Genomic DNA, 13,412 nt, shown 5'->3' on the forward strand with positions numbered 1-13,412 from the left:
CCAAAAAATCCCCCTAGTCGCCCCCAGGGCGCCGATTTCCGCCAGTTCGGCCCATTTTTTGGCCCGGCGATCCCAGGACGAACCCAGTGCACTGGGGGTGCTTGGGGGCTCCGGTAGAAGGGAAAATGGCGCATTGGCCACTACTGGGCTAGCTTTTTCGGGCGCTCTGGCCACGCAAGTGGGGATACAGGCGAGCTTTTCCGTGCTGAATTATTGTCCCAAGTAGTGTTTACATTATTTTCGAACGAATAGTCACTTCATTGAAGTGACAATTGTGAGACTATGTTTACAATAATAGGCTTTCAACTTTGAGTTGTTGCTCAATTTTTAGATGAAAGGTTCCTTTGATGCCCACACACTAAATTCTAGCTTTTACTATTTTTGTATTCATATGCTGCACTAGTCCAAACCAGTGTTATGTTCATAACATCAATTAAACGACCAGTTTTAATACGAATGTCACTACATTTTGGATTGATGCAAATTTGCACATGCACATTTCATGAGACAAGCAAAGAGTATTAGCTAAAAATTTTGGTACAATTTGTCAAATGCATATTTTCCATCATATAGTTGTACATGTACCTGGGTATAACCAATCAGATAGCACATTGATTGAATCAGTTTTAGAGTTCAGGGTCAGTACATGACAAGCCAGTACTGAAATGATCACCTATCAACAAGATTATGATAGGCCCAAACATGGAGTCTCCAGTTCTCCTTCTATACAAGCATTTCGGGTGACAAGTTCATTTGCATAAAAAATGAGCAGGAGGACTCGACCAACTCCAGTTGAAATAGTGCTACATAAGACTAATTCCACAAATAATGTACAGAAGTAGTAGAGCAAGCACAACACAATATCACTAATAAACATATAAATGGGAGTCTTCTTCACATAACGCAGACCTTGGTCGTAATAGTCATGATACATATGATAGGGTACGTACTCTGATTACATAGCATCATAATTAATCCATCACACTCTACAAGTTTTTTCTGCAGGTACACTCTACAAGTTGCAACAAAGATAGTTACTAGAATTGCATGTAAGGAAATGCAGCTCTCTTCTCTTCCTTGATGGAGTCTTTGTCCATCCAAAAGCTCCCACATATCCTTTTTCTTCACATGGCAACCCTATTTTAGAGAAAGCAGAGGAGGTTCAGGATCGTGGCCCACAAATTTTCTTGCTGGAACCTGAACATTACATAGCAGGTTCACAAATTTACTACTCATATTACGGCACACAACTCCAAAACAGCAGCTTCGTAAGCTCATGATTTAGATGTTGTGTAAATTAAGCATGCTAGGTCAGTTCTATGCACCGTTTTACAGGATTCAGATTTATGCTAGCTAAAAAATTGTACATATTGTGCCATCCAATAGACAATTCTATGCACCGCTTATACGGTACTAGATGAGTAGTATTTAAAATCCGTGCATTGCTTTTCATGGCAACCAATCATAATACAGTAGTTGACATGATATAATAGCTCATAACTGTCGATGGTTGGTCATGTTCTAACAGAACTATTTGGCTGCAGCATATCTTCAGAAGTGAATTAATAATATGGTGTACAATGAAGCTAATTATTCTAGTCAAGTGGTCACATAGTCTTTTTACGATCAGAATCAATGATAAGACACATTCAGTGGGGCATGTTTATGATAAATTACCTTTAAAACAAGCTCAAAGTATCCAATATCAGAATGCAGTGTAGTTGGAGTATAAGGCTTGACTACTTCCTCAGCAGTAGCATTCTTCCCTCTGAAGTCGGTTAACAAAATACAGAAAACGGAAATAGAATATTTGACTCACTCCATGTACCAATGCCCATAACTCAACATCGTAACTGTAGACCAGGATATGAGCAGAACAAGTGTTCAGACCTGCATCTTATATATTGGCCAACTGCAAGGCCCAACAAAGAAGTAGATCTAGGGAAACAAATTTGAACTTGGCCACATTATGACTAATCTGACTCTTCTGCACAAGATCATAGCGCATCCATAAATTTTTATGTCATACACAAATGTCAAAAGCAGTAATCTTGAATGCAGCAAATAATTTTGTCCAAGGGATACTAAATGTGAAAATGAATCACACAAACAGTTTAAAAATCACCTAGAATCTGTATGTGCAGAACCATGCACACTAAATCATGCTGCAACTTTGGACTAAAGTTCAAATTTCAGAATCTGCTAGGGATCAAGGATTCCTAGATGCACTACATAAGGTGGCCGGCTGCTCAAATACGGATTTGCAGCAGTTTAATTCCTCATACAGGTGGAGACTGTCTGACTAGTCAGGGGGGGAGGGAAAGGTACCTATCTAGGGATTGCTCGCCGACATTGATGGGTGTCGCCGACTGCTTGACGGAGGGAGGCGCTGCAGTGGGGCGCGCTGCAGTGGATCCTCGCGTTGGGGCGGAACCCCCTGGTGGCAGGAGCAGGTCGAAACTAGGGAGGCGGACCACTGCTGCTTGCCCTCGATCGGGGCCACCGCGGGATCTCTCGATCGAAACGGCGAAAATGGCGGCGACGGCTATGCGATGAGAAACACAACGATTTGCATGGGGAACGGGGAGCTAATTCTCTTGCAGGACGGATCGGAGGAACTTTACTATTCTACCCTTTTGACCAAAAAATAATTCTTTAATTGATTTTCCAGATGTGACTGTCAGAAAAAATTGAAGGTGGAGTTACACGAAATTACGAGTTGTAACTCGCCAATCACCCTAAAAGAGCTCAAAAGATAAACATCACATGCAATCAAAATATGTGACATGATATGACCATCATCATCTTGTGCTTTTGATCTCCATCTCCAAAGCACCGTCATGATCTCCATCGTCATCGGCTCGACACATTGATCTCCATCGTAGCGTCGTGGTCGTCTCGCCAACTATTGCTTCTACAACTATTGCTAATGCATAGTGATAAAGTAAAGCAATTACATGGCGTGTGCATCTCATACAATAAAGCGACATCCATAAGGCTCCTGCCAGTTGCCGATAACTTTTACAAAACATGATCATCTCATACAACAATGTATATCACATCATGTCTTGACCATATCACATCACAACATGCCCTGCAAAAACAAGTTAAACGTCCTCTACTTTGTTGTTGCAAGTTTTACGTGGCTATTACGGGCTTCTAGCAAGAACCTTTCTTACCTACGCATCAAAACCACAATGATGTTTTCGTCAAGTTTGCTGTTTTAACCTTCAACAAGGACCAGCCGTAGTCAAATTCGATTCAACTAAAGTTGGAGAAACAGACACCCGCCAGCCACCTTTATGCAAAACAAGTTGCATGTCTGTCAGTTGAACTGGTCTCATGAATGCAGTCATGTAAGGTTGGTCCGGGCCGCTTCATCCAACAATACCGTCGAATAAAAATAAGACATTGGTGGTAAGCAGTATGACTATCATCACCCACAACTCTTTGTGTTCTACTCGTGCATGTCATCTACGCATAGACCTGGCTCGGATGCCACTGTTGGGGAACGTAGCATGCAATTTCAAAAAATTTCCTATGATCACGCAAGATCTATCTAGGAGATGCATAGCAATGAGAGGGGGAGAGTGTGTCCATGTACCCTCGTAGACCGAAAGAGGAAGCTTTAGCTTAATGCGTTTAATGTAGTCGAACGTCTTCTCGATCAACCGATCAAGCACCGAATGTACGACACCTTCGAGTTCTGCACACTTTCAGCTCGATGATGTCCCTCGAACTCTTGATCTAGCAAAGTGTCAAGGGAGAGTTTCGTCAGCACGACGGCATGGTGAGGGTGATAGTGAAGTGATCCGCGCAGGGCTTCGCCTAAGCACTACGACAATATGACCGGAGGAGTAAACGGTGGAGGGGGCACCACACACGGCTAAGAACACTTGGTGTGCCTTAGAGGTGCCCGCCGCCCCCGTATATAAAGGAGGGAGAGGGTAGGAGCCGGCCCTAGGGGCGCTCCAAGTGGGGGGAGTCCCACTTGGACTCCTAGTCCAGTTCAGCCCCCTTCCTTTTACCAGAGGGGGAAAGGGGGAAGGAGAGGGAGAAGGAGAAGGAAAGGGGGGCCGCGGCCCCTCCCCTAGTCCAATTTGGACTCCTCCCTTGGGGAGGGGGGTCACTACCCTTGTGGGCTGCCTTGCCTCCCTCCTATGGCCCATAGGGCCCATATCTTCCCAGGGGAGTTCCGGTAACCCCCCCCCCCCGGTACACCGATATGTATCCGATGCACTCCGGAACACTTCCGGTGTCCGAATACTATCATACAATATATCATTATTTACCTCTCAACCATTTCGAGACTCCTCGTCATGTCTGTCATCTCATCCGAGACTCCGAACAATCTTCGGTCACCAAAACACATAACTCATAATACAAATCATCATCGAATGTTAAGCGTGCGGACCCTGCGGGTTTGAGAACTATGTAGACATGACCAAGACACCTCTCCGGTCAAAAACCAATAGCGGAACCTGGATGCTCATATTTTTTCCCACATATTCTACGAAGATCTTTATCGGTCGAACCTTTATGACAACATACATTATTCCCTTTGTCATCGGCATGTTACTTACCCGAGATTCGATCGTCGGTATGCTCATACCTAGTTCAATGTCGTTACCAACAAGTCTGTTTACTCGTTCCGTAATGCATCATCCCATAACTAACTCATTAGTCACAATGCTTGCAAGGCTTATTATGATGTGCATTACCAAGAGGGCCCAGAGATACCTCTCCGATACTCGGAGTGACAAATCCTAATCTCGATCTGCGCGAACCCAACAAAACACCTTCGGAGATACCTGTAGAGCATCTTTATAATCACCCATTTACGTTGTGACGTTTGATAACACACAAGGTATTCCTCCGATATTTGGGGGTTGCATAATCTCATAGTCAAAGGAATATGTATATGACATGAAGAAAGCAATAGCAATAAAACTGAATGATCAATATGCTAAGCTAACAGATGGGTCTTGTCCATCATATCATTCTCCTAATGATGTGATCCCGTCCATCAAATGACAACACATGTCTATGGTTAGGAAACTTAACCATCTTTGATTAACGAGCTAGTCTAGTAGAGGCTTACTAGGGACACTATGTTTTGTCTATGTATCCACACATGTATCAAGTTTCCAGTTAATACAATTCTAGCATGAATAATAAGCATTTATCATTATATAAGGAAATATAAAATAACAACTTTATTATTACCTCTAATGCATATTTACTTCAGTATCATATTGATTCACTTGATATGTGTTTTGGCACTGAACTCATGGATTCCCGAGGTGACATTGGGGTATCTATGCATAGGGATTGATGCACGTTCTCATCTTTGTTTTTTCCGGTAGAAACCTTGGGGCACTCCTTGAGGTTCTTTGTGTTGGATTGAGTATTATGAATTTGAAATTGTTTGATGCACATCGCATAATCAACTCACGGATACTCGCGGTCACATTGGAGTATCTAGGTGACATTAGAGTTGGTTGATGTGTATCATATGGTGTTATTTTAGTACAAACTCTTGGTTAGATCAATCAAAAATAATAGCTTGGTGTTATTTTAGTACGAACCCTAGGATAGATTGTTCGGAAAGAATAGCTTTGAGGTGGTTTCGTACCCTACAAACAATTTCTTCTTATGTTCTCTGCTAGATAGGAACTTTGGAGTGATTCTTCATCGCACGTTGAGGGAAGGTTATACGATCCAATTATATTAGCATTGTTGAGGGATTGCACTAGCGAAAGTACGGACCCTAGGCTCCATTTTCAAGCATTGCAATATCGTTTCTGCTCCATTTTATCAATTTCTACCTTGCTGTTTTTTATTGTTCGTATTACAAAAATCAAAATCTACTATCCTTACTACGCTTGTATCACCATCTCTTTGCCGAACTAGTGCACCTATACAAATTACCATTGTATTTGGTGTGTTGGGGACACAAGGGACTTTTTATTATTTGGTTGCAGGGCTGTTTGAGAGAGACCATTTCATCCCACGCCTCCCACGGATTGATAAACCTTAGGTCATCCACTTGAGGGAAAATTACTACTGTCCTACAGAACACCACGCTTGGAGGCCCAACACGAGTCTACAAGAACTAGTTGTGTAGTAGACATCACACCTCCACAGTCGGAGACCGCCATTCCTACCACAATGGTGGTGGACATGAGTCTGTCCCGCCCATCCCTCCCAGCCTAGGGCATGTTAATGCAGGGTGGGCGCGAAAAGTAAAGGACTTGTAAGTTAGGCATGAGGTTAAAAGCTGATGTGAGAACCAGGAATTTACTTCTAGATCCTCCTGTGTTTAATTGTCAACCCCAGGATCATTATTGACAACACAGTGAATTGGTATCATTACAGAATACGTAAAAACAATATAAGTAATATATTTGTCACAAGACATACCTAGTGAAATGTCTCATGACATTTATTACAATCAAAAAATAGCGGAAAGTACAATGCGTAGCAACTCCATCTCAGGCACAGGCAGTCGATGTAGTCCACGTGACCTCACTCCAATGGATCGCCATAGTAGTTGTGGTCATCACCTTCTTCTTCATGGAACTCTGTTGTCAACAAAATTATTGCCATGAGTACATTACATACTCAACATGCCTCCCTCGGGGAAGGTCCTACTAGCTATATGTGGTTTCAAAGGAAGGCTATATGGCTCATTTGCATAAAGCTAATTTTGTTTGAAAAATATAGCAGTTGGATAAAAGCAGTTTTGGTGAAAACATTGATTTATCTCAAGAATAACTTTCTTCAAAGTGAGGATCCTCGATCAACTCACGTCCTTCATAGGTTTCAAGAATAGGGGCAAAGAGGAAATAAGCAAGACAGGTCCTGTATGTCAAGAAAGATTCATGTGTCGTCCATGACCCTGGCATGACTATTCGAATAGTTTTACACTCCGCAGAGGTTGTACACTTTACCCACAAGACACAATCCCGACTTGTTGCCACTAGCCGTCACTAGAGTAGTACACCATTTGGTATTTCGGCAGGGAGATTGTGACGAGGTATTTCATTAGACCAAACTTACTGTGCCAAGCCCACTAGGTTTTAACATGGAAGTAACCACAGTTCACAGTCCGGGACCCCCTTTTGTGTCGAGGATACACCTCGCAAGGCAGCTATCCCATCTGCGGTACGGCGATGATGACAATAAGAGTGAACTAACAAATTAACCAAGCCAGTGCCCATATAGCATGTGGATGTACGGTTATCACAATCTTCAAATCCAAGACTTATTAGGCCTCATGCGGCATGGACGACTGATTGCCCCCTTCAACTTGTGAATGGCAACCAATCGCTCCTTCAATCCTTGATTCAGCTATCGCCCGCGCCAGTATTCGGATCGTAAGTTTCACCCAGAGTAGAAGAGGATAAAGAAGGTCAACAAGGGCCAACCGACCTATCTCAGCGAGCTCAGCAATATGTTCCAAGTGTCAATGATCCATAGATCATTCAACGAAGCACCTATAGGGTGATGAGCATGGCTAAGCATTTCTACTCTACCAGAATACTATAATTCTACTCAGGTGTCAAATGAATAGGCGACAAGTGGATCAAGGTAATGTGTCAATCGAAACGCTAGCTACGAGAATTAAAATAGCATGCATATAGTAACCATAAAACACAATGCAATTTTGTAAACATAGGATAAATATATGATCAAAGAAGGAGGCATGCCTTCATTGTCGAGTCCTTCTTTAGTAACATGTTTTGTCCTTGTCCAACAACGTCACTCCCTACTCGTTGTAACGATAGCAATATGAAGACAAATAGATACCAAAGCAATAAATTCCAAATAACATCCAAAACAACAATAAGAGTGGATGGATAGAAAGATATTGATCAGATGGTGATTCCAAAAGGAGATAGCATGATAGGGAGGTAAGATATAGGATTCAATGAAGTGACATGGTTTAGGTTGACACACATAAGGAATGGTTTCTGATCAAGACTAAAGTTTTGATATGAACTATACTACGAACCACCAGTAGTACCTACTACACATCTCAGCTAACTATATAACAAAAGCAAGCATCAACACATGAAAAGGAACCATCGTATGAATTTTAACTACACAATCCCAACATGGCATGATGAAGGTAAAAGTTAACCAAGAATAGAGATTTAAGTAGAATCTAAATATTTATAATGGTTACTAGCAGTCAAACATACACATCTACTATATAGCAATTCAAAAGTAAGTGTTCCATAAGATAGACAAACCAACAATGTAAACCGTAATAGCTAAGCAATGAAACAACAATCAACAATAGAGATTGAGTTGGATCCAGGTTCTATTCTAAAGTAGTGGTAAACCATATAGATTCAATATCACAACCAAACACATATGTCAACTTATATATAGAAATTAAGCAACACATCGACATATTATTGCAGATTGCCCAGGTATTTTCTATCAACGCTGTATTCAACCTATTGATCAGTGCCTCTGTTCTGACTATCAGTATGAGTTGCCTAATGCATGCATATTGGGCCATATGAAACCTATATGCATAGTGTGTAACCATAGTGGGCATTCTGCTACCAGTTGTCCCGGCCTTAAGAGGTGTAGGGTTTGTGGTCTTTTGGGCCATGTTCTTTGCCGTGGCGGTTCTATTGGGCCAAGATTTATCTGGCGGCCCAAAGATACGGTGGAACGGCATGATATTCTGCTGCCTGAAAATTGAGATATACACGGTAAAAAACAGGATATACACGGTAAAAATCGGGGACGGGTGTGGCAAGTGAAACAGAAAATCCCAAATACTTGTGACGTGGCTTCCGCCCATTGCATGTCGATACGACTCCCTGCCCCCACCGCGGTCAATTCCATCGCCCCGGGCCCCCAATCCAGCATAGTCCACCCAGTTGCATGCGCCTCCCCTGTCGCCTCTGTTCTTCCTCTATTCTCATCTGTTCCAAAAACCCCAACTCCAGTGAGCCCTAGTGCTGCAGCCATGGCAAACTTTCCGGTCCGCCCTTTCGCTTTCACCCCTATCGGCTTCAACATTGAGCATGGACCAGATCATCGGCTTCAATGGAGCACCATGGTCATCGATGAGCCGCCCCTCAATCATGACAGATATTCCTTGATTGAGATCAATCCTCCAGTTCCAGATCATCAGAAACGGTTTTGGCTAGAGGAAGTTTGTCGCATCATTAGAGAGGATCTTGAGTATCAGATTGACGATGAGTTTGTGCATCCGCTTGCTATTGGTTGTGTTGCTTTTGTGGATGTTCAAAGTAGAGATGAAGCCATTAGAGATGGTCCACATACGTTAACTGATGATTCCCACTTCTCGTTGGTCCCACATGATGAAGGGATCAATATGAGAACGCCTGCCTTTGAGTATGAATTCTGGATTCTGATGCTCGCTTTTCCTATGGATTACATGACTGAACATTATGTGTACAAGGCTGTTTCCAAGTTTGGCAAGCTTCTTGCATGGCCCAGGCCGGATGAAAACAAAGCTAGGGTTCTTGTCAAGTGCCACATTAAGGATGTTGCTGAGGTTCCGCATAGTCTGGTGGTTACCAGGGTTGGGATGCTGCCAGGGTTGGCTAGATCTTGGTCAGTTCCAGTTTACATGCTGAATTGTAGAAACACTATCCTGGGTCTGCATGGAAATGAGGATGTTGTTCCATTGCTGAATGCTTCACCACATCCATATCAACTACCGTTCTACACTCTCATGCAGAAAGCAAGGATTGACGAGATGGAGGCGCAACAGGCTGCTAATGAAGTGCTCTGGAGTGGTAACGAGCAGGTACATGACCAAGTTCAAGACAATGGCTGGAGAGCCTGGCCCATCGTCCCTCCCCCGTACACTGGCTTCAGCTTCAGAGCCTACTTTGAGTATGATGGCCCCTCTCTCATGGATGGAGTGCCCCAAGAGCATAACATCACGGACAGTCTTTCTGATGTCTGGTTAGAATTTTCCCAGGTGGAGGAACTAGCTGATAACTTCATCAATGGTGTCCCTGGGGCCCGGCTTGCCTTTCTCAAAACCGGAGGTTCGGACTCTGCGATCATTGTCTCGGGCGATGAGGAGTTGCTGCGGTGGATGGGCGACATGCTCAAAAGGATATACACCCGCTCGATACTACCACCTATGATGCCAAGATTAGCTTGCTTCCCTCTCAACCCGTCCAGCTTCATTCAGGGTCAGATGAACTCTTTGTGCTTGGCTCTGCTTGCACATCTGGTGCCAGAACCTGATGTTTTTGGAAGCTGCTTCAGTTCTGCTTTCTGTCTTGGCCTTGTGATTGATATGTCTGCTTTGGATGGTCGTTCTGTGTCAGTTAGAGAGGATCCCCAGGTTGTTGACCACACATGCAAGGACGTGCTCATTAACACAGCGCCTAGACCGGACCCGATTGGCCAATTGATGCAACGAGAGACTACCCATGTGGACACTGTCCTCCTTTGTAGAAGTGCTCATACCAACAAGTACAACGGGTTCAGGGTGCCACTTGTGTCTGACAACTGCAACATCCAAAGTCAAGCCCAGGAAAGAACCTTTTGTTCATTGCTCCTCTTCTGCTGGTGGGCCTGAAAAGGTATCTCATGTTATTCCACCACCCACACCCATCCCTACTATTCAATCAATTGGCACTAACCTGTGTGGTTTGCATCCGAGCCAGTTAAGTAAGCTGAAGCTATCTGCTAAGGCCATACAGAAGAGCGATTCTGTGGATCGCGATGCGGTTTAAGGCGTGGAAGGTGTTGTGCTAGAACGTCCAAGGGATCAACTCCGAGCAAAAACAATTGGCTTTGCGTAATGCTATTAGTAGTAGTGGTTGTTCGGTAATTTGTCTGCAAGAAACCAAGCGCGCTACTTTTGATGTTGCTTTTGTTAAACTATTCTGTCCTAAGAAGTTTGATAAATTTGAGGTGGCGCCCTCTCAGGGGGCCTCTGGTGGATTAATTGTGCTATGGGATAGCTCGATGTTTAATGGTTCTGTGATATGTTCTGAATCTTTTGCTTTGGGTATTCAGTTTACTTCTCTGCAAACTGCCAACAAGTGGAATCTTATTAATGTTTATGGACCATGTACTGGGCCTGCCAGAGCGGCTTTCACTTCCTGGTTGTTTGATTTGGATATACCTGATGATGAGGATTGGCTTCTCTGTGGTGACTTTAATTATATTAGAGCACCTGATAATCGTAACAAACCTGGAGGGGATGTTAATGACATGCTAACGTTTAATGATTTCATACAATCTCAAGCGCTGGTCGAGCTTCCAATCAAGGGTAGGCAATTCACGTGGAGCAACATGCATACTGATCCCCTGCTTGAACAAATCGACTGGTTCTTTACTTCCTCGAACTGGACGTCCTACTATCCTAACACCACCGTGGGGCCACTGCCCAAGCCAGTTTCTGACCATACCCCTTGTCTGGTCTCCATAGAGTCCTCTGTCCCCAAAAGTAAGGTGTTTAGGTTTGAGAATTTCCGGATTTCACATCCAGGATTCTTCGATCAGGTTAAGGTGTCTTGGGACAAGTACTGCTATGCGCCAAACTCAGCTGCTCTGTTATGCAAGAAGCTGAAAAACTTGCGGTATGCTCTCAAAAAATGGAGTAAAAGCATCTCTCGTCTGAACTTGTGCATTGACAATTCAAACTGGGCCCTTCTAGAACTGGATAATATTGAGGATATGCGGGAGTTGACAGTACCTGTTGTGGAATTGTCACGTCAGATGTCCTCGTGGAAGGACTTAGTTGTGGAGCCATCGCAACTAGGAAGCTTGAAGGGGTTAATCGGGACAAGCGACACAAGAGCTTTTTATACTAGTTCGGCCCCTTACGGTGAAGGTAAGGCCTACGTCTAGTTGGGTTGGTATTGATGTTCCGATGACCAGGGAGCGAGATACGCTATACCCGACTCTCGATGAGTTGTTTCTTGCCCTAAGCCGCCAGCAGGTCGTCCCCTTATATACACGGGTTGACGCCCTGTGGCTTACAGAGTCCCGGCCAGCTTATAAACAGTGTCCGGCTCGGTGACTAGTTAAATATACCTTATGGTACAAGTCATGCCATTATGGCAGTTTACTACAACGGGCCTTAAGCCGCCTGTGGGCCTTAAGCCCTTAATTGAACCGTCATCTTCATGCTTGGCCTTGGGCTTATTTCTGGTGAGTCTTCTTTGCGTAACCCGGCCCCTGCTGGGCGGCTTACACAAATAGTTATATCCCCGACATTAGGCCCCAGATTGATTTGAACCTGTTCATGTCAATCTTTAAAATACTTTAAGAAATAAATCTTCAGTCTTTTGACTGTGCAAAAAGGTTTTCTTTAAACCGCCATGACGTCATCTTTTGGATCCGTGTTAACCCGTCGTGACGTCATCCTTTCTTAAATTCTTTTTTTATTCCACCGTGTACTTCAACGGATCTCTGCCTTTATTGACTGTTCCAAAAACCGAGGCATCGGGGCCGCTGGATAATGACTCTTATCTCCTCGTTTCTCGCGCCGTCTTAGTTATCCTTTCCTTATAAATAGGCGTAACCTAGGTCTTCCCATTCTCCTCCTTCCAGTCGTCTTCTTCCTCTCGCTGCTTCTCTGTCGCTCGAGCTCTGTCGCCGCCGCCGTCGCAGATCTCGTCTTCACCAACTCTGGCCGCTGCATCAATTTGGTTCGATCAGAGAAAATGCGACGACCCTCCGCTGCAACCCTGCATCCGTAAGCCTCCTCTTTCCTGCTTCTTAGATCCACATTAGGACCTTCGAGTTCTTCGCGTTCTTCACTGTTGAGTAGTTCCCTTTCATAGATTCCATCACCCCCACTTTTCTTGATCTTGGAGATGGAAAAAACTGATGCGGTAGATCTTCCGCGCCTACTTTGAACGTAGATAGATCCCTTTCTGTAGCAGTTTTAGGCCTAAAAATTTATCCTTATATCATTAGGCCCCTTCTTAAGCTGCCACCTTGAATAATTAAGATATTTCTCCTGGGTTAAAATTGAGCCGGAACCTCTTATTTGTTGTAGGCCAACTGTTGTCATGGCACCCAAGGCAACCAAGGCCCCTGTAACCTGCAATTGGGTCCCGTCCATAGTCACTAAGAGTAAACTGTCTGAATTGTGAAGTCTGGCCATCTGCCAAAAAAGGAGGTTATGTCTTATCGTGCCCCTGACCCGTCTGAAGAGAGGCCTCAACCCAAAGAAGAGGAGGTGATAATTCTTACGGATCACATGAACCGGGGATTTTCCCCTCCCGGCTCAAAATTCTTCAAGGAAGTTTTGAATTTCTTTGATCTTAGACCTCAAGACATTGGACCCAATTCCGTGTCAAATATTTGCAATTTCCAAGTCTTCTGCGAGGTGTACTTGGGAGAGGAGCCAAGTCTGCTTTTGTTCAGAGAACTTTTCTACT

The sequence above is a fragment of the Triticum dicoccoides genome, chromosome 1B (genome assembly GCF_002162155.2).
Source record: "Triticum dicoccoides isolate Atlit2015 ecotype Zavitan chromosome 1B, WEW_v2.0, whole genome shotgun sequence".
Taxonomy (NCBI): Eukaryota; Viridiplantae; Streptophyta; class Magnoliopsida; order Poales; family Poaceae; genus Triticum; species Triticum dicoccoides.